The sequence below is a fragment of the Psammomys obesus genome, unplaced genomic scaffold (genome assembly GCF_907164565.1).
Source record: "Psammomys obesus unplaced genomic scaffold, mPsaObe1.curated_primary_1811, whole genome shotgun sequence".
Taxonomy (NCBI): Eukaryota; Metazoa; Chordata; class Mammalia; order Rodentia; family Muridae; genus Psammomys; species Psammomys obesus.
Window position 1 is genome coordinate 561,491 of NW_026596225.1, and position 23,045 is coordinate 584,535.

A 23,045-nucleotide genomic window follows, 5' to 3' on the forward strand; every position below is an offset into this window, starting at 1 on the left:
AGGACCAGTTGGAATGCACAGGGGTTCCCCTTGCTCTCTACTCTCTGATTTGGTCCTGCTGAGGAAAATGCGCAGGTAGGCTAACAGTCAGCTCTGTGACGCTGTGGCCGCAGGACTCGGTGTCCACCTTTCCTGTGTGCTGCCTCTCTGTCCTTTCCCTCTGCCAGGAAGGGTTATGTTGACTGGTCCCGGGTTAGCGCGGGAAAGAGTTAGGTTGAGTGTTCTCAATCCCAGATCCCGGGCCCAGATCTCTCTGCCAGAGCAGCCTGGTGGAAGAACCTATGTTTGCTGATCCTGAGAGAGTACCAGGTAGGGTTGAGTGTCCTTAGATCCAGATCTTGTGCTTCTCTGCTAGGGGCCGCTGGGTGTGCTGGAGAGGGGGTGCTGTGTCCTGTGCAGGCTGCCTCTCTGTCCTTCCCCTCTGACCTTCCCCTCTGCTAGGGCAAGCTTATGGTGGTGCTCTCAGGGGAGTACCAGAAGGAGTTGGGACTTCTCAGTCCGATCCTGAGCCGGGGTTTCTTTGCCAGGGGTCGGGGGGGGGGGGGGGGCCGGGGATAGGACTTGGTGCTAGACCTTATTGCACCCAGGAGAATCTCAGGACGTGTTGAATGACCACAGTCCCAGATCCCGAGCTGTAGTTTATTTGCTAGGAGAAGCTGGCAGCACTGGGGTCCAGGCACTGTGATGCTGCTGTGCGCCTCTTTATCCTTCTGCTCCTCTGTGGCAGGGTTATGGAGGCGTTTAGGGGAGTGCCTGAAAGGATTGGGTTTTCTCAGCCCCGATCTCGGGTTGGGGTACAGACAATATAGTCTGTGGCAGATTCTGCTGGATGCCTCCTGCCTCTTCTGAAGAGGGAGTAGGGATTTTGAGCTGGGTGCGCAGCCGCTCTCCGCGCAGCGGGAGCTCAGTTGTGATGGCAGCGGGTACCCGTGGTCGGAGAGACCTTCCAGGGAAAGACTGGGTGACCCGTGATCAGTCTCGCAACTTTTCTTCCCCGTGGGGTTTTCTTGTGACTGGGACTCCCAGTCTCTGACACCCTTGTGCCCACCAATCAGCCTGGGAAAGTGATCGGGACACACAGGCTTGCGGCACCAGTCCAGAGACCCAAAGTCCGCATTACCTGGGATCTCTTCCGGGTTCTGGCTGGGCAGTCGAGAGTGGACCCGATCGATTCCCACGCTGTGGGAGCCTCCCCTCACCTGGGACACACAATCGCTGTAGTTTTAGGGCCCAGAGTTCAGTCTCCTGGTCGCTGCACGGAGAGTGTTGTCCTGCTTCTCAGATACAGTGTTCTCCCAGCGCCGCCATCTTGGCCCCCCAAGTCACTTCTTTCGGCTCTTGTGCTTTTTATATGAAGTAACTTATCACAGGTATGTAACAGGCTGCTCAGAATCTAGGAAGCACCCAGTAAAGCTTGTTTTTGTCATCACTGTTATTTAAAGTTGATTATTCTGTTGTGCCTCTTCTTGCTAGGGCTTGATATTCGGTTAGTCTGTAGGCTTACCTTGTAGTTGATCTCTCCAGAAAAGCAAGTGTCTGGTATATGAGGGAGCACTGAATCCTTCTTGTCTCCCTACTTAGTCCTGGTCATGTTTCTCCTGCATGGCCAGTGTCTGCCTCCTCACTCTTGCCTGTATAGGGCAGTGCCCAGTCCTAATAGGACCCAGAGCAGGGCTCACTGAACTTTACTGAGTACTGAAGTATTCTTTTATTGTCTTCTACTGTACTCAAGATCTGTGTATACTCCATTGAGGTTAAGATCCTCTTGGAGCAAGTTTAGGCTGAATAACATAAGGTGATTCAGATTCAAATTCCAGGTAATATATTTGCCCTGGCTGTGAAATATTGGGCAAAACACCTAATTTTTGGAGTGCTGGTTTCCTCGGTAGTTGAGCTGAATGAGGAATTATCCGTTTGATGAAGGCAGCTTATTGTGAAGATGGAGCAGGATCTGTCCAAGAGCAGGCTCCTCAGTAAATGTCACTTGTTATCATCTAGTAATGTGTATGTCTGTCTCTAAGTCTCTGCCTTTGCCTGCTCAGGCTTATTTCTATTTTATATTTTCAACTATCTTTTCTCTTTCATATTTTCACTAAGAATTTGAAGCTTAAATGTTCACAAAATATTGTGACATTAATATGCCTTTGGCTTACTCTTTCCTACACAAATACTCTTTAGGAAAGGGACACTAATTGTTAGCATGTCCTAGCTTATTCTTCTCATGGTAGGATCCCATATCTACCCAAGAGAGAATATTCTACTCTTTTGCTTAACCACTCATTGAATCATTTTTGTGTAGCATAAAGGCAATTACTACTGAGAAATAGGAAGATAGAAATAAAAATGTTTACCCTGAACACTATAATCTTTACAAAATTAAATGCTTTGCTCTGTTTTCAGTGGTTTCTAACGTACAAACCGTGTTCCCTAAAAAAACCTGTCCAACACACATGGATTCTGTGGATATAATGTTTATCAATTAAAACAATCATACTCTTAACCTGGAATGTCAGTGCATTTGTAGTAAGCATTAAAAAGGAATTGTCAGCTTTAGGCAGTAAAACATTACTGAAGATACTTGTGCTAGCAGGTGGCAGCTGTGCTGGTTCTTGTGTAAGGAGAATAGTTTCTCACAGAACTCCCTGGAAACCACATTTAAAATGTCAAGATTCTTGTTTATTATTTACGAGTCCAGAAACCAGATCTAAGCAAGAGAGAATAGCTGTCCATCCTTTCTACTTTCACTATCCCGTCTTATCCCTCCTGCCCCCCCATAGACCTCTAAACATGGGGAAATGTGTTTTCAACTAGCAAAATGGTAGAAAAGTTTTGTAATATGTATTTTTAGATGTTTTCCCCATAGAAACTAATGAGACAGAAATATCATCTGTTATGACAAATGTTTTTTTAAGACCTTTTATTCTTTTTAGTATGAGTAAAACTGGAAGTTTTCTATTTTAAGTTGGACTAAATAATTATTTTGAGTTCATGCCAAAGAACAATGCTCACCTAATGGCTACACAAAAGGGAGTTAATTCGGGAGTCTGCTCCTGCCTCAGGCATTGGCTGAGCTGGGCTCTGGGGCAGCCATGTGCCAGCAGTTCTCCTGCCTTCTACACAAGTTTGCTACAGTCAGCACTGAAGGGAAGAATGGAGCATCAGCCCAGAGTGGAGGAAATGTTAAACAAGCTGCTTAACACCTAACTCCTACCACAAAGTACGCAGTTCAGGGTCGAGATGCTTTTACACAGCTTGGGGGAAACTCAGGGGGCCCCCAAATGACAGCAGTGATGATGTTTCCTTAGGACGGACCCCTCAGTTTGTCCCTGTAGAATGTCTGATCAGAGTCCAACACGGTTGTGTAGCTGGAAAATTGCTGAAATTTTGTGGAGAGTGAGTTGTTTGCATTGTGGCCCTGAGTATTTTCCAGATACTCAGAGTCTAAGATGTGCTGATTCAGTAATACAGATCAAAATATTAACATTTTAGATATCCTAAAAGGGTGACACACCTGGGAATTTTTAGATTACTGTTTATTTTGCAATTTTTTTTTTTTTTTTTTTTTTTTTTTGTGTGTGTGTGTGTGTGTGTGTGTGCAGTAAGCTTTATTGATGTATTCAAGAGAGTAAAGCTCCCGGGGATCCTCTGCTATTCTGGGAGTCTGGGATGGAAACTGTGATGAGATGCTCAGTGTCAGGGGCTGGGACAGGGACCCCTCAACAGCCAAGAACCTCTGTCTTGCTCTCAGGCCTCTCTTTCTCTTGTTCTCGTGTTCTTGCCGGGGCGGGTGCTCCAGGGTCTTACTTCTTGGAGGCCATGTAGGCCATGAGATCCACCATCCTGTTGCTATAGCCGTATTCATTGTCATACCAGGAAATGAGCTTTATAAAGTTGTCATTGAGGCCAATGCCAGCCCCAGCATCAAAGGCAGAAGAGTGGGAGCCACTGTTTCAGGAGACAACCTGGTCCTCAGTCTAGCCCAGGATGGCCTCCAGTGGGCCCTGGGATGCCTGCTTTACCACCTTCTTGATGTCATCATACTTGGCAGATTTTTCCAGTCAGCATGTCAGATCTACTTCAGACATATTGGGGGTAGGAACATGGAAGGCCATGCCAGTGAGCTTCCCGTTCAGCTCTGGGGTGACCTTGCCCACAGCCTTGGCAGCACCAGTGGATGCTGGGATGAAGTTCTGGGCAGCCCCACGGCCATCACACCACAGCTTTCCAGAGAGACCATCAGCAGTCTTCTGGGTAGCACTGACGGCATGGACTGTGGTCATGAGTCCTTCCACGATGCCTTAGTTGTCCTGGATGACCTTGGCCAGGGCGCTAAGCAGATGGTGGTGCAGGAAGCATTGCTGACAATCTTGAATGAGTTGTCATACTTCCCATGGTTCATGCCCATCACAAACATGGGGACATGGCAGAAGGGGCAGAGATGATAACCCTTTTGGCCCCACCCTTCAAGCGGGCCCCGGCCTTCTCCGTGGTGATGAAGACACCAGTAGACTCCACAGCATACTCGGCGCCAGCATCGCCCCATTTGCTGTTGGTGGGATCTCGCTCCTGGAATATCCGGATGGGCTTGCGTTGATGACAAGCTTCCCGTTCTCAGCCTTGACTGTGCCTTTGAGCTCGCCATGGGTGGAGTCGTACTGGAACATGCAGACCGCGTAACTGAGATCGACGAAGGGGTCCTTGACGGCAACCTCCACTGTGCCAGAAGTGCAGGCAGCCCTGGTAACCAGGTGTCCAATACAGCTAAATCTCTCTGTCCTTCGTCATCGTGTCTAAGGGACGAGGCTGGCGCTGCACGAAAAGGTGCGGCTGTCTCTGAACAAGGAGGAGCAGAGAGCCTATTCTGCAATTCTTGAAGTTGGTGCTTTAGTTTTTTTTTTAATTTTAATTTTAATTTTCCTCATTGCATCACTCTGAGATAAAATATTTTAAGTAAAGGCACAAGAAAAATATGTTCCACTATATATTCTTTTTTTTTATCCAACAAAAAATTTTAGGTGATTACTCTATGTCACCAAAAGACAGTGTCATTCTGGAAGCAAGCTTTTGCTTGCTGCATGTTGTGTCAGTTCACTGTAATTCCTCTAAACTTGAGGGGAAATCATTTAGCTAGTTGTATATATTAAATGAAACATTTAAAAATTATTTAAAATTGTTTGAAAATTCCTCAGAGACCTCTATGTTTACTTAAATTACTTTAAATGTACTTGAAATTACTCAGTCTTCTAAGGTTACTTAAAAAGCAGCTGCTGTTAGAAGAGAGCAGATTGGCTGGACTCCTAGCACAGCGAGAGCTGACTGGTTTACAGTGTTGGAAGAACAAGAAGAATGAAAAACTTTAAATCAGGCTTTATGTACCTATTGTGAGAGGCCCCACCCTTAAACAAAAAGCCAAGGGGATATTATGGAGCTATGAACTAGAGATAGCCACATCATCCAAGCGGGAGTGCTGGTCATACTTTAAAATGACTCTAAAATGAGATAGCATCACACTGAAAATCTGTTCATTCAAGTGATAGTGCTCTGGCGAATGTGAGAGTATTTTATGCATTTTTGTTTGAAATTGTATTTCAGTAATCCAACCCTTCACCACTAAAGAATTATGGTTCAAAAGAGCATCCATGAGCTGGACCTTGATCCCCTACACATATGTTGCAAATGTGCAGCTTGGTCTTCATGTGGGTCCCCTAACAATTGGAGCAGGGACTGTCTCTGATTTTGTTGTCTGCCTTTGGATTTCTTTTCCCTAGCTGGGCTGCCTTATCTGGCCTCAGTAGGAGAGGATGTGCTTTGTCCTGCTGCTACTTGTTATGCCAGAGTGGACTGGTACTCTTCTCTTGGGAGATGGGGGGAGGAATGGGGGAAGGGTGTGAGAGTGGGACTGGGAAGGAAGAAGGGGTCTATGATCAGGCTGTAAAGTAATTAAATAAATAAACTAATGAATAAAAATGATGGTTCAGAAATGATAGCATGTGCAGAATAGAAGAATGTATTGCATTATGGACCACTCATTTCCTTGGAATTTTAGCCATGTTTATTCCATAGATCTTTAATCATTTGATATATATGGAGGGCTAATAAAAACAGAGCCATCTAGTGGCAACTGACCTGACTTAGTCATATGAAATGTCTAGGAGCTACATTTAAGTGCTTGAAATCATACTTTAGTCACCTGAGCATCACAAGAAAGAGCAAGTTAATAAGGTGTTTGGAACACTCACTATGAACTACGAAGCAAAAGAAATAGAAACAAGTTCTATGGCGTTATACAAAGGCTCTCTTATAGACTCTTGGGAACTCCGTGCTCAGTATTGCTTATTTTGGAAATACTCATTTCAGTTAAAGGTTATGTACTTTAATCACTGTTGAGTTTGAATTGTTTTCCTCTTGATGTAATAAGCCATTAGTCTTAATGAAGTTTATTCTTAATTTAAGCAGACAGAGACTTCAAAGAAAAGAGGGTGGAGTTGCAAGTGAGTGAGACACGATGGCCAAGTTGATATAAAAACCAGCAAAACAGGGCAGGAAAATATCAACATGTGTTGTGCAATCAATCATTGTAGTGCGTCAATAAGAGTGAGTCCATCTTGAATATACCCGAATATAGCTGAAATAAATATGAAATGTTGTAAAATCCTGAATCTAAGTTGTATCTGAGAACAAAGCAAATGGCAATATGTCTGGTTTTTGAAGATTTGTGCAAATCACAACACGGCAAAACTATTTTGTGTTGTGGAATATTTTCAGTCCTAAAATTTAGGCATCTGGAATTATTTTTAAAAGACCATACTATTAAATCTTTGGAAATAGAAAATTTTCCTTTTAATGGGAAATCTGTATTTGATTGTAAAGATGGAACATTATGTCCTTGGCCTGGCTGATTTTGAATTGTAGGCTTAATATATAGTAGAAGCTAGGTTTCCCGTAAATTTATTTCAGGCGTGAAAGCCTGGAGAAATAAATGCATACATGCAGATAGAAGAGCATAATAATTTTATATCTACTTCTATCATAATGAATTCCATATAAGTGACAACATCAGGCTCCCTGGTTTTTTGGTAGGATACTGTGAGCACAGCACAAGTCAATAATGGCTATAATTAGCCGCTGGCAGAGCAAACTGTATAAAGAGATGCAAAATAGCCCAATGGCAAGTTTATGTATCAAAACAGCCTGTCCAGCCACGGCATTTTGTTTTTCATTTTTTTTTTCAGGAAGAAGAAATCATGTAGCACTCAGAAATAAAACAAATGTGTAATCCATGTAGCAACTCAAAATAAGACAGCCCAAAGTTCAGATACAATTCCAAACTTTTAAAAAAGGGGACTCTACTCTTTTAATTTTAGAAACTTATTTAAGAGGGAATGCCATTTAGTCTTTAATAATGATGGACAAGGACAAACCATAAAGGTAGCAGTAAATGCATGAGAATGGAGAATAAGTCAGTTCTGTCTCTGATCAATGAATGTGTGAACTCTTTCAACTATTTCCAAGGGCAGTGTCTTTCTTCATAGCTTACATCACTGTTTTAACAAAGATGCAAAATTGGAATAGGGGAGACAAACATTTTAGAGAACTAATGTAGGCTTATTTTTGTTTTGGACTGAAACTCCAACCAAGGAACATTCATGGATATAACCTAGAAACCCTGCACAGATGTAGCCCATGGCAGCTCAGTATCCAAGTGGATACCCTAGAAAGGGGAACAGGAACTATCTCTGACATGAACTCAGTGGCTGGCTCTTTGATTGCCTCCCCTGGATCGGGAAGCAGCCTTGCCAGGCTGCAGAGGAAGACAGCCAGTTCAGATGAGAACAGATAAGCTGGGGTCAGAGGGAAAGGGGAGGAGGACCTCCCCTATCTGTGGACTTGGAGAGGGGCATAGGAGGAGATGAGGAGGGAAGGTGGGATTAGGAGGGGAGGAGGGAGGGGGCTACAGTTGGGATACAAAGTGAATAAACTGTAATTAACATAAAAATAAAAATTAAAAAAGAAGTTTTCAATGTTGCTTCATTGAGGGGCCTAAAATCCAGTTAGAGAGATGTTAGTTACCACAATGACATGAGTGGCAGTATCGCACCATTAGGGTTATTGAACAATGCTGGTCACTGTGATAGTTCATTGGCATGATGGTTGGGTAGGGTTTCTGGTTGCTTCTTTGCTCTGGAAGCTTGCTTGGAACCTTCTGGCATCATGAAAGTTAGTTCTCAGGGAGGGTTTCAGGTCTGATCCAGCTTGGATTCTCTGGGTTCTGTACCTGAAATGTATGGGTCTTCAGTGATAGGGACTTAGCTTCAAACCTCTGGGAGGCAGCCAAGAGCAGCATCAGTAGCCTATAAGGTTTTAGGAGTTCCTTGAATGTTCCTTACCAACAGTTCGTACTGGGACTTCTCGTACCTGGTGTTGGAGTTTCTGTTAGATTGTCTATGGCTCCTGGGAAGAAGCATTGACAACCCAGGTAGGAAAATTTCATGTAAACTACATATGTATGTGTTCCCCCAGGGACTTACATGTATTCAATTAGGTTAATAGTGACAGCTTATGACTTTTTCAGACATCTTTATTTACCCTCTTTCCTTCCTCTCCCTGTGTATTGACCTCCCTCTTTTTTCCTCCCTTCTATTTTTCCATTTCCCACTTCAAATTGTTTTTATCCTGCTATTCTTCTAATTTCTCCCCACACCCCCTTTCTAATTATCTCTTTTTACTTCCTGGAATCTGTAGTTACTCTAGGTTATACTCACATCTGAAGTTGTGGAGTTAGGAACAACAGATGAGACGGGAAGGTGACACTTTTCTTTCTGGGTTTTGGTTACCTCACTAAAGATGATATTTCCTAGTTCCATCTATTTGCTGCAAGTTTTGTGATTTTATTTTTCTTTATACTGGAATAGTATTTTGTCAGTTGAAGGATACTTAGATTTCTTTTCCTAGCTGTTCTGAAAAAATTGGCTATAAACATAACTGAGCAAGTACCTGTGGGGTAGGATGCTGAGTCCGTTGGGCATGTGCCAAGGAGTGGTATACTTGGGTCTTAGGGTAGATTTATTTTTTAGTTTTCCATGTTGATGTTCATAGTGGCTAAACAGGTCTAAATCCCCAAAATCCTCTCCAGTGCCTTTTGTCAGTTGTTTTGTGAGCTTTTCCATTCTGACTGTAGCAAGATAAATCTCAAAGTTGTTTTGATTTTTATTTCCCTAATTGCTAGAGATGATGAACATTTTTTGAAATATTTATTAGCAATTCTTTCTTTCTTTCTTTCTTTCTTTCTTTCTTTCTTTCTTTCTTTCTTTTTTCTTTTCTTTCTTTCTTTCTTTCTTTCTTTCTTTCTTTCTTTCTTTCTTTCTTTCTTCTTTCCTTCCTTTTTTTCTTTCCTCTTTCTTTTTCTCTTTCTCTTCTTGATCTTCAACATCTTCATAATCTTTATTTTATGTCTTCTCTTTGTTCATTTCTGAGCCTATTTTTCTCATTATTATTATTATTACCATTTATTCAATTTGTGTCCAGGCTGTGGCCCCTTCCTCATTTCCTCCCAATCCCACCCTCCCTTCCTCTTCTCTCCCTATGCCCCTCCCCTAGTCCATTGATAGGGGAGGTCCTCCTCCCCTTCTATCTAACCCTAGCCTATCAGGTCTCATCAGGACTGGTTGCACTGTCTTCCTATGTGAACTGGCAAGGCTGCTCCCCCTCCACCCAGGGGGAGGTAATCAAAGAGCCTGCCACTAAATTCATGCCAGAGACAGCCCCTGCTCCCCTTACTAGGGAACTACTTGGAGACTGGGTCTATGGATGTAGCCTATTTTTCAAATGGGTCATTTGCTATTTGACTCTGTTCCTTTAGCTCTTTTTTTATGGATATTATTTTTTTGTCAGATGTATAGCTGGTAAAGATTCTCTACTCTTTTGTGGGTTTCCTTCTCACTTGATTGATTGTTTCTTCAGCTGGACAGAAAAATATTTCTTTTTATTAGGTCCCATTAGTCAATTGCTGGCCTTAATTCTTGGGCTATTGAGGGTGAGCCAAAATGAACTTTCTTAGACTCATATCCTATAGAGTACTGTGTATGTTTTCTTCTAGCAGCTTTAATATGTCAGTTTTTTGTTAAGATTTTTGGCCATTTCAAGTTACTTATTTGTGTAAGGTATTAGATATAGATTTAAACTTCATTCTTCTACATATGAACATCTATTTTTCCAAAAACCATCTGTTAAGAGTGCCTTCATTTCTCCAGTATGTGTTTTAATATCCTTTACAAATATTAAATGAATGGCTAAAATTATATACATTCCTGTTTTGCTCTATTTTGTTCTATTGGCTTACATGTCTGTTTTTCTGTCAGTACTATACTGTTTGTATTACAGTGGCTCTGTAGTATAGCTGGAAATCTTCATGATAATCCTTCCAGTGTTGTTCTTTATGTTTAGGATTGGTTTGGCCATCTGGGGTCTTTTGGAGTTTCATGTGAATTTTAGGATAGAGTTTTCTATTTCTATAAAGAACAGGATAGGAATTTTGATTGGTTTTGTATCAATTGTATAAGTGGCTTCTGGTAGAGTGATTATTTTTTCATAATTTAATTCTATCAATACATGAGCGTGGTATGTTTTTCTATTTTCTAGAGTCTTTATCTCTTTGTTCATAGATTTAAAGTTTTCAAAGTAGATGCTTTCTGCTTCATTGGTTATGTTTCTTCCTAGATATTTTATTATTTTTGAATGTTATTGTAGATGAGAGTGTGTCCTTGATCTTTTTCTCAGTGTGTTTGTTGCTGGTGCATGGAAAAGTTATCTATGATTTTGTATCCTGACATCTTGCCTAAATATTTAACCATGAAAATGTTTAGAAATATTTTTTTTTGTTGAAATTTTGGGATCTCTTATGTATAATATCATATCTTCAAATAAGGATAGTTTGATTTTTTCCCCAATTTTTGTATCTTTAATTTCTTTATTTTGTCATATTTCTCAGCTAGTGCTTTGAGTACAATACTGAAAAGAAGTGACGATAGTGGAAAGTTTTGTCTTCACTGATTTTAGTGGGATTGCTTCAAGCATTTTTCCATTTAGAAAGATTGTTGGCTCTGAGTTTCTTATATATAACTTTTATTTTGTTAAGCTATGCTGTCTTCTTTCCTACCTTCTCCAGGACTTTTATCATAAGGGTGTGTTTGATTTCGTCAAAGGTATCTTCTGAATCTATTGAGATGAGCATGAGATTTTTGTTTTTAGGTCCATTTATGTGATTTATTGTGTGTATTGATGTCTATATTTTGAACCAGCCTTGCATTTCTGAAGTGAAGCCAACTTGGTCATGGTGGATAATCTTTCTGATGTAAGTCTGTATTTGATTTGAAAATATTTTATTTAGGAAATTTGAATCTATGTTCATCATGGACACTGGCCTGCAGTCTCCCTTTTGTTGTCTTTACCTGGTTTGGACATTAGAGTAATACTGGCTTTTTGGAAGCACTTTGTAAATGTTTCTTTTCTAGTCTTAACATAATATTTTATTGATTCTTTGGGAATTTCATATTCCCGAACACTAAGGACTTGTTGGGTACTAGTTTTAAGATTTATTGTGTTAAGGTCAGATAGGATGAACAGATCTTTTTCAAATCTTTCTCACTTGTTATTATTTCTTTTGTGTTCCACAGTGTCATCTATTTTTGAGAAGTGTCTGTGGGCTGTTGACTAGATTGTGTATAGTTTGGAGTTTGGGTGGAATATTCTTTAGCTATCTGATCCATTCTATGTACAATGTCACTTAGTCTTGATGTCTAATTTTTTGTATAGATGAACTGCCTACTAGAGAAAATGGGACACTGAAATCTATTAATGGGTTGACATTAATCTTTGTCTTCAATTCTGCTAGTAGAATTTATGAATTTGGATGAACCAGAGTTTAGGACATATATATTTATGATAATAATGCCATCTTGGTGGATTATTACCTTAATTAGGATGAAGTATCCTTTATCTTGTCTGATTAGTTTTGTGTGAAGTTTGTTTTGTTAGATATTAGGAGAGTGATGCCTGCTTGCTTCATGGTCCCATCTGATTAGAATCACTTTTCCTATACTTTTACTCAAAGTGGTACCTTTTTATAAAGCTGAGCTTCTTGTATACAATGGATTGGTGAATTTTGTTTCTTGGTCTGCTCAGATAATCTGTGTTTTTTGATTTGAGAATTGGAGCTATTAACATATAAAGATATTGAAAGGTGTGCATTGATTACAGCCATTGTGTTTTTTTTTTTTTTGTTTTTGTTTTGTTTTTTGTTGCCGATTGTATGTTCTCAGTGGTACTTTGTGTTTTAGTGATTGAAGCTTCATTTGCTTCCATAGTCTTTTTGTTATGCTTCGGGATACAGTACCATTTCCTATATTTTGTTTAGGTTTGGGTTGATGAACATAATTTTTTAAAGGCTGTTTGCATCACAGGAATATTTTTTCCCCTTTAAATTGTGGCAGAAAGGTTGCTGAGGTATAGTCATCTAGATTGGCAGCCATGGTCTTTAGAATTTTGAGTGCATTGCTACAGACTCTCTGGCTTTCAAAGTTTCCATTAAGAAATCAACTGTTATTATTATTATTATTTTTTAATGGAAGTTCCTTTATATGTGACTCTTGTTTTAAACAATGGAGGTAAATTTTTTTTCTACACTAACAAATCCTTTATTCCAATTTGTGTCAATACTATTTTCCTTGTGAGCACAGAAAATGTACAATGCAGATGTACAGTGGGAAAAACATGACTTCTCCTTTGTAACTCAGTGCATGACCTTAGATCTTAGACTTTAATTCTGCTTCTTCTGAGAACTCACGTAATTATTTAACAAACCAATTCAAAGGCAGATGCTTGATCTGATTATGGAAGAACAGTAGGATTACAGCCATATTTAAAATGTTAGAAGCCTTCATATTTTTGCCAAGAAAGGAAAGAACATGGTGACTAAAAGAGTGATGGGAACAAAAACTAAAGTAAAATAAAGAAGATTAGGAAAAAAACAATATTTTTCAAAATGAGGGAAAAATGTAAAGATTTTTGGTGATGGTGATATTTATTAAAATAAACAATGATGAAACAGAAAAATTCATAAGAGCAAAATGATAGTTATAGAGAAAGTACAGAAATTTAAGAGAGTTTGAAGAAAACCAGATGTAGGAGAATAAAAGTACAAACACCCAACATTGGGCAATGCAAAAGAAAGTCTAGTAAAATGGTGGAGTGAATGTGAGCCAAAACTACAACAAAGGTTAAAATAATGTTTGTTTTGATTAGCCTTAATAACAGAAAAGGCCTTTACAGCCTTCTTATAGTTTTCCATCCAAAACAAAGAAATTTATGGCCAGTTCTACAATGCCTAGGACAGTCACTCCTAAACTTTATTCTTTTACTTTTGGAATTGAAAGAGAACTTTGAGAGTTTATTACTATATTTTCCTTGAGTGAGTAGAGATGAGATATTATCAAATATATAAAATTAGCAAGCAATGTACCCTTGGCCCTAAGAAATGGACAAATACAGGTTGGCATAACATTTTTCTTATCACACCGAAGGAGATGGGCTGAAAGCAATGAGGCTGCCTGCCTGGAATAGTAGATATGTGTCCTGCCTGCAGGTAGAGAGACTAAAATGACATTTTAGGGTTTGTTCTAGTCTTAAAACGACCATTAAGATTGTAATCTGGAAATGCTTTGTTTTCTAACTGGTGAACCAATTGGCTATTTTCTGATTTGAAAAAGATTATTTGCATTGATTAGGGAAATAGTGGCACAGGATGAATATGTCAGCATGTTGGGATTTTATTTTTTCTTTGAAGGGCCTTTGAAGCTCTAGTTAAGTGGTTCTTAAGTTCTGAACAGAGATGTCTTTTCAGATTAAATAAGCTTGTTGGTATCACTCATCTTATCTAATTCTATCTTCATTTATAGGTCCGTGTAGAGACTCAAACATATGTAAGAAATATTTATTGAGGTGAGATTTAGAAAGCAGTGCAAAGCTTAAACATAGTGCTTCTTAAACTTTTTTCATGTCTATTTTTTTCCTATTTCTCATCCCAAGAAATTACTTGGCTCCTAGACAGAGCCATGGTGCCCGAAAGACAGTGTGCTCATAAACAAGATTCGGGCGTTCAAATATTCACCGAAAGTAATTGGTAAAGAATCGTTTCAATGGCTGTTCTCACAGCTCCAACCAAGCTGTAAAAACAGATTTTTCAGTAAGGTCAAAGAAGTAATGTTATCCTTGAAAAAGTTTAAAGGGAAGAATTTCACAGTGATGGCTACCCTAGATATATTCAAACCCACATGCACGTACGTTTCAAAAACTCGCTAATTAAGTAAAGACACTGCCAGGGACTGACATGTCGTGTCACTGTGCAGTAACAGACTATTTTGGAAAATAAAGTTTGCTGAAGGAGCTATGTTGTACTACGAATCTTGGTGGCCGCTGGCTCACGCAGTCCACTGCTTGGTGAGTCATGCCGCCTCGTGACATAGTTGTTCCATTGATAGCCATAATTTTTTATGTTCCCCTGGTCCCATTCTACAACTGTTGTGTCTGTGTTCAGAATCTTTCCATGACTTTCCATCTAATTCAAAGCAAAAGCTAGTGTTCTCACAATGGTAGAGTATTATTACTGATTCTGTCTGTTGTTGTGCTGTTTTGCATCCTACGTTCTAACTGTGCCACACATTCTGCTGTTTCCTAAACATATCAAACATTCCCTTCCTGGAAGGGAATGTACATCATTTTTTCTCCCCATTTCTCCAATGACCCATTCAAATGACACATTGCTTAATCTTCCTATGCAATGAAAGAATTAGATAGGCTTTATTCATGGTTTTGTCACTGTGTTTGAAGTTTCTCTGTGACAGTTGCTAATTCTCTGAGGGCAGAGTTTTACTTGGCTACTTGCATATCTACAATGCACAGAACAATGTGTGTTTATGTGTATGGTAAATACTCTATAAATATTTACTGAATAAACAAATTCAAGACATTTATATGTGAAGCCCAAGTGAAAATTTACCATTTATTAAGTATGTTTCTGGCCCCACTTATGAGAACTGATAAGGCATGTAGAGATGATGTACATTATTTCCATGTTACAAAGATGCAGGTCACAGAGTTGAACTTGAAGTTCCAAGTCACAGCTCTGTGGTCCCTAGGTGTTACATATCTTAGGACATAATACTTTTGTTAAGGTTGTGGGGGGGTATCAAAGTTGTTTTCAGGAGTCTGGGTAGCAGAGACAGAAAGCACATAAGGGTCCCAGGTTGACTCAAGGTAGCATTGTAAGAAATGGAGTATTAGTGGAACAAGGAAGCAAAAATAATAGCCCAAGGCTATGACGTGTGTACACTTCAGCAGGCTGAAGACAGGGCCAAGTTTTACAAGTCTTACCGTAAAGGGTAAAGCCAGAAGTAATTAGGTAGCATCAAGGTGCCTCAGGCAATATGAGACACTAGAAGGCTTAAAACAATGCCAAGATATTAGCCACTGACTTTGTTGTGCGCATTTGTATCTATTGGGTAAAGCTGAAGCTTTATGAGTATTACAAGCAGTTATCAAGATATATCTATGGAATAGTGTCTCTGCGGATTCTGTGATGGGAAATATCTATCCTTTTGTTTTTTCATATTGTTCCCGTTAGTGAGGGACCATCCTACCCGTTTCCTAACATGCAAAGTGGTCTGATGTCATCTAGCATCATCATGTTTTTTCACTGTGGTTATGCCACATATTCAGGCTCTTTTAAGGTTATGAATCTTGCTTCCTGGGTCCTTTCCCCACCATCATGCTTTAAATTTATATTTTGTGACTTTGTCAGTCTTACAGAAAATGCATTTAAATATATGTATATATGAAACCATTTTCTTTCTTTCAAAGTTCATAATTTAGTTTTGATCTTTAAAGAAATGAAAATGTTCTCATAGGCGTAAAATATCCTGGAACACAGACACCACATCTGTTGTGACTAATCTGTGAGCTATCCTTGGCTAATCAGCTGTCTCAGGCTGTGGGTTGTCCGAGAAAGACTGACACATATGTATGGAGTGTGGGGTGGTCGTTAGCCACAGCCAGCCCTTGTCCATAGGGTGTATCTAAAGATCTCTAGAGATCTTGACAAAAACATCGGATGTCCATACTTAATCCTGAAACTGTTCTGGTTGCGAAACTCTCAGACCTTTTGTGCAGCAGCTTGGTTAATAACTTCTCCCAGGATAAGTAAGAGACAAAAGCTAAGTGAGACTTTCGTTCCTGGAAAATGTGTGAACTAGAAAAATTAATTGCTACTGAAGAAAAAAATGTCAAATTTCCCAGAATTGCTGAAAACTGTGTAGCTGAGGCTACAACAATGATGATAATTAGTTACCAGCATCATTCAGCCACCGTATACTAAATCCCACCATGTTTCAACCACTCAGCGGTTCAGCTCAGTCTTTTCACAAATTGATCCTAATAGGTAACTCTTATTGTTGGTCACAATTAATGTATGAAGAAATAAAAAATTATAACAGTAAGCTTTCCCATACTCATATGACAAGACTAGGAGTCTGACGATTTTGTACCCATAATATATGTCTTGCAACCTCACTTATTTGCCTTTTATTTTCCTCATATTTCTTCAGAGCTATGGGAAAACTTCACAGAAATTTGGTAAATTTTGGACACAGCAGTGATGACACAGAGAGAGTGGCACTGAGAAGGGCCATGTGTGAGGCTGTGGAGAGTTCTGGAGGGACCTGTCAGAATTTGATGATTTAATTTTCTTTTTCCTGACTAGTTGGAGATCTGCGGAATAAAAGGAGGAAAAACATCCCATTTCTTTCATTGCCCACTTCTACACTGGCTCCAACATCATCCCTCACAAATATGAACTTGTTTTAATTTGGGGGGAGAATTGTTAGAAATATTTCCCCTAATATGTGACAGCTTTTAGACAGCATGCATTTAGCAGGAGTCTGTGGTGTGTATGACACCCTGCTGAACCCCAGAAGGGTGGCTGGACTGTGCTACTGTCACTGTGCTCTGGATCTGCGTCTTTCAACCGATACACAATGCGACCTTAATGCAGCTCAACCATTTCACATAAGAAGATAAAAAGAAACAAAAGGCTTAAGTTTATTTAGTTATTTATTTATTTACTCACTTACTATTTAATTTGTTTAGTGTGTGTGAAGGCAGACACGCAGTTTCTGTGGTGTAAGTGTTTGTGTTGCCTCCTCTGCTTCTGCTGTCCTGCACACTTAGATTAGCGATCCTGCAAGTGTCTGAGGAACTCTGCTGTCACTGTCTCCTTTCTCACATAGAAGTCCTGGGATTGGAGATGCCCGCCGCTATGTCCGGCTTTTTCTTTTTAAAATGGGGGTTCTGCAGATCAAGCTCAGGTCATCAAGCTTGGCAGTATTAACCGCGCCATGTCACCTGCTCCTGAAATTTGTTACATTTTAAGTGCTCAGCAGTCACTTATGGCTAGTGAGTATTTTATTATACAGCACGCACCTTATAGCTTCTATGTGGTTTATGTCTCTTTAACAAAGCTCAGCCAAGAAGGTATATTCCATGTCATGATTTGCATTTTGCACACGAGGGACATTTTCTGGATTCAGGATGATATTCCATCCAATTGTTTTAAGTGAGGTAGATAATTTTTTTCTTTTGTGTGAGTGCTGTGATAGTAAAGGTCCCTTCAAAATAAAAATATTTATGCTTTTAAAACATTAAGTGTATTTTTAACATTGTTAAGGTATTCTACATTGTCCTCTTTCATTTGCCCTCATGCTTTCTACTTTCTACATTTAGAAATAAGAAAAAAAAAACAATTATAAGGGGCTATAAATCAAAATAAATTTAGAATGTTCTCAAAAAGATTGCTCTCAAATCTTTTAAATGCCATTGCTAATCTCAGGCCATTAGTAACATAAATATTATCCATTACTAGAAAATGACAGATGTGAAAAAATATTTTCTTAGCTGTTATTCTTTGGGGTTTTGCCAAATGCTACTTTGGGATTTTGAGGCTGATGTTAGGAATATATCTGCTCTGTGATTCATGCTTTTGGTGATAAATCTCCTTGGATGATCTTTAAGTTGGGAGTCAGGGTTATAGGTGACTTGACACAGGATGCTATATATGATGTGAAAAGCCAGACATTGTTATGAGAGTAAGTGAATGGTCCATATTAGGCTGTTTCAGGAGCCATTTTATGTTTTATAACTCTGTATGTATACTGAATGACATTTAATCCTTCTTGCATATATAAAGAGCCTAGAGGAGGGTATGGCGTGATTTTTCTCTACTTTCATTTAATGATTGGATTGACCTTAGTATCTGATCTTAGTTTATCACTTATAGGGAAAATTCATTTTGTATTTGAGCTATCCAGGTAGGATAAAGCACCTTGAACTTATAATTTATTGGGGGACCATCATGGTAACTACAACAGTACTTCTATCTTTTAAAGAATTATTAAGACCAGAGATAAATTAGGTCCTGGTCTGGTGATTTGAATCTCCTTTCTGGTCTGAAACTTTATAAATTGAGATATAAGGTTTTGACAAAAACCTAGGTTCATCTTGCTCTCTTCTATCTCTGTTGTTTTTAAGAATATTAACTTCATCATCTTCAGTGAGGTACCCCAGAAGCAGAAAGACACACATGGTATATACTCACTCATTAGTGGTTATTAGACATGTAATATAGGATAAACATACTAAAATCTATAGTCCTAAAGAAGCTAACCAACAAGGAAGACCCTAGGGAAGATGCTCAATCCTCATTCAGAAGAACAAATGCTATATACATTGGAAGCAGGAGAAGACAGGGAACAGGACAGGAGACTACCACAGACAGCCTCTGAAAGATTCTACTGATTGAGGAATTGAAGCAGAGGCTCATAGCCAAACTTCGGGCAGAGGGCACGGAATTTTAAGAAAGAAAGGGGAGATAGAAAGACTTAGAGGGGTAAGAGCTCCAAAAGGAGGCCAACAGAGTGCCCCCCACAAAAAAACTGGGCCATGGGGGCCCTGCAGAAACTGATACCCCAACCAAGGACCATGCATGGAGAAGAACTAAAATCCCTGCTCAGATGTAGCCCATAGACTCAGTACTCAAGTGGGTACCTTAGTAAGGGAAGCAGGCTCCGGAAGGCTCTCTGATCACCTCCCCCTGAGGGGGGTGCGGCTTTACCAGGCCACAGAGGAAGACAGTTCAGCCAGTCCTGAGGAGACCTGATAGGCCAAGGTCAGATAGAAGGGGAGGAGGACCCCCATCAGTGGACTAGGGGAGGGGTAAAGGGGGAGTAGAGGGAGGGAAGGTGGGATTGGAAGGAGATGAGGGAGGGGGCCAGAGCCAGGATACAAAGTGAATAAATTGTAGAGAATAATAATAACATAAAATTACAATTGGAGAAAAAGAGTGTTAACTTTCAGACTGTGGGAGGTAGAGGTAGTGGAAGACTCCTGCAGAACAACGTATTCTAGACAAGACAGGGCTCCATTGCAGACATCATCTCAACGCTCCTGTCGCTGCATAAGCTCTGGATAAGATCATGCCAGCTAAAGTCTCAGTGTGGATAGGGGAGGGATTTACGAAGTCCCACCATTAGTTGAGGAGCTATTGGCATGTGATAGCTGCTGGCAAGCTAGAGTGTCAGTTTGCTTCAGGGTTGCCATACCTGATAGGTGCTCACGCTCCTGTGGGGGCCTATGTACTTACTGAATGGACTTGGGTTTAAAAACAGAGTATGTGAGGCTGGGAGAGGAACATGATGCGTGTGTAATGGGAGGAGTTCAAGCTGAGGGAACGTGGGATGGGTTTGATCAAAAACACATTATCTTCATGTTTGCAATTACCAAAATTTGAATTTCTTAAAAGGGAAAAACTTAAAACAGAATGTTAACTTTCAGACTGTAGTTGGGAGATTTTGTTTTTTCCATTAGGAATTACTGGGTACAGAAGCACTGATTCCATTCCTCATTTTATAGATGTACTCAAATTTTAGACGTCACTATGAAGTGTCTGAAATTCCTTCCTGGAAGCTCTACCTATTTTCAGTGAAACTCTGGCTGGAATTTTCTGGCTTTCTTGGGTGAACATAATTGTTGTCTATGACAAAGCTGCTGTTTTCATGAGCACTTCCTGGATAACTGCCAGTTTCCCCGAGGAACTTTGATGGTTGGACGACTTGGTGCTCTTGCTCATCTTTGAGGACTTTTAGCAATTTCAATCATTTCATACTCTGTGATTTTAATGGCGTCTGTGTGTTAACTCATTCCTTAGGTGAAAATAGGTGAAAATACGATGCTGCTTTTTGTTTTAATGGAATGGAGCAAATGAGGCCAGAATGCTTGGTGAGAGAGTTTCACTGGCTTTAGAATATCTTATGCCTACCATGTCACAGCAGCTTTATTCATAATAGCCAGAACCTGGAAACAACCCAGATGTCCCTCAATGGAGGAATGGATACAGAAATTGTGGTATACAATTTTACACAATGGAATACTACTCAGCATTTAAAAACAAGGAAATCATGAAATTTGCAGGCAAATGGTGGGAACTAGAAAAGATGATCCTGAATGAGGTATCCCAGAAGCAGAAAGACACACATGGTATATACTCACTTATAAGTGGATACTAGACCTCTAAGATACGATAAACATACTAAAATATATACACCTAAAGAAGATAAACAAGAAAGAGGACCAAGGGTAAGATGATCGATCTTCATTTAGAAAGACAAATAGGATGGACATTGGAAGTAGGAGAAAATAAGTAACAAGGGCAAGTAATAAGTAATAAGGACAAGAGCCTATCACAGAGGGCCCCTGAAAGACTCTCCCTAGCAGTGTATCAAAGCAGATGCAGAGACTCATAACTGAACCTTGGGCAGAGTGCAGGGAATCATATGAAAGAAGGGGGACTTAGTCAGACCTGGAGAGGACAGGAGCTCCACAATGACCAAATATATCTGGGCACAGGGGTCTTTTCTGAGACTGTTTCTCCAACCAAGAAACATGTATAGATATAACCTAGAACCCCTGCTCAGATGTAGCCCATGGCAGCTCAGTATCCAAGTGGGTTTCCTAGTAAGGGGAATGACTGTCTCTGACATGAACTCAGTGGCTGACTCTTTGACCCTCCCTCCCCGAGGGAAGAGCAGCCTTGCTAGGCCACAGAGGAGGACATTGCAGCCAGTCCTGAAGAGAACTGATTGGCTAGAGTCAGATGGAAGGGGAGGAGGACCTCCCCCATCAGTGGACTTAGAGAGGGGCAGAGAAGGGGTGAGTGAGGGAGGGTGGGATTGGGAGGGAATAAAGGAGGGGGCTACAGCTGGGATACAAAGTGAATAAACTGTAACTAATATAAAAAAAGAATATCTTATGCTTCCATATCCAGAAATTCCAACAGTAGTTATCAAGAGTCTCATTTCAATTTTCATTTCTTTTTAATAGAGGTGTTGTTTCTTAATACCCTCTTATTATTGCATGCCTTAACTTTGTCCCTAAATTTAAGAACATTTGCAAGAGTTATAGTCCACAATGCATGAGGTAGGATAAGAGGTAATTAATATGCAAATAAGTAACTCCTTGAAAGAGACTGACTTCCAAAGTGATCCTTTGAAACATATTTCAAAGAAGAGCACAGCCACAAAGACATTCATATAAACTGTTGATGAGAATGACTGCCTGAGACCTAAATCAATAGGCTCATAGAAAGCACAGAGAACATACATAGAAAGGGTTAAGGCAGTTTTCATAGTTATTAAAAAATTAAGACAAACAATCGAGGAGGAGGATAAAAACATAAAACTGAAGGCTTGGTAAGAAAAAGTTATATTAGAAGAATGAATATTCATAAAATTCTGCTTTTTTAAGAGAAAAGTAACATTTCCTAATAAAGTCATCAAGTCAACTTCATTATTAAGGAAGTCTGAAGAACAGCTTTGGATATGTAGAGTTCTAACTGTCAAAATTTTATTTTCTGATTTCTAAAATTATTATAATAAAAATATAAGAAATGTAGCTCAACAGTATAGTGCACATTATAGTATTGGTAATTATCACGCCAATGTTGTGTAGTGACTATCTAGATAAGAGTAATTTGTGTGAGTAAAATTCCATAGCCAACGGAACAGCAGCTTCCCATGCCTCTCGTCTTCCAGCCCGTGGCAGCCGTTATTCTGATTCCAGATCCACTGAGCTTGCCTACTTTGGTATTTGATAAAAATGAAAGCATGCAGTATTTGTCCCTTAGTATCTGATATATTTCTTTAAAGGTCATTAAGCCTTAACCTATTGTAGCATGTAAGTTTTGTTGACACTATCAATAGTTCTATTGAACCGGAAGCTAAGATTTCTGCTTGGTCATTTTGGATTCTTGAGATCTCTGACCCAACACTGAAACTAGTTACAGTGTGGGCTGGAGTGAATACCAACAAGGAAATTGGAGTCTTCCTCTCCAGCAGAAGCAAGAATGAGTACACTTAGATGCAGAAGAACCCCCTCAGGAGGTCTATGGTCAGAGATCTTAGGAGTCCAAAGTGGCTAGACAGAATTCGTATCTTTCTGCTCAACAAAATTATTACTTTTCCTTATTTTTTTCTGGTGGAAATATTTATCTCCGGACACTCAGTCCTCCTGGCTACTACAGCATAAAGGGGTGGCATCAGGAAACAGAATTTTACAAGTAGTTCATGAGTGGGTAAATAAGGACCCACAGAAAATGCTAGTTTTATTTCCACATTACAGTCCTGGGCCTTAGAATCTTGCTGTGGGAGAGATATCATTATATACTGGAGACTGATTCAAAACATATATAACTATGTGGAGAACCTTTCCTCATCTTGGAGGTGATTCCACCAGTCTATGAACTCTGCTGTGCCTGCTTGGAGAAAACAGAAAAATCGGTGGATTTAATAACCATCAACCCATTGTTGCATTTCTTTCTTTCTTTCTTTCTTTCTTTCTTTCTTTCTTTCTTTCTTTCTTTCTTTCTTTCTTTCTTTCTTTCTTTCTTT

General features: G+C 39.8%; 1 pseudogene; it reads right to left on the reverse strand.

The window, feature by feature from the left end:
- Positions 1 to 3,800: 3,800 nt before the first annotated feature.
- LOC129668055 (glyceraldehyde-3-phosphate dehydrogenase-like) overlaps positions 3,801 to 23,045 on the reverse strand; it is a 130,894-nt pseudogene continuing 111,649 nt past the window's right edge.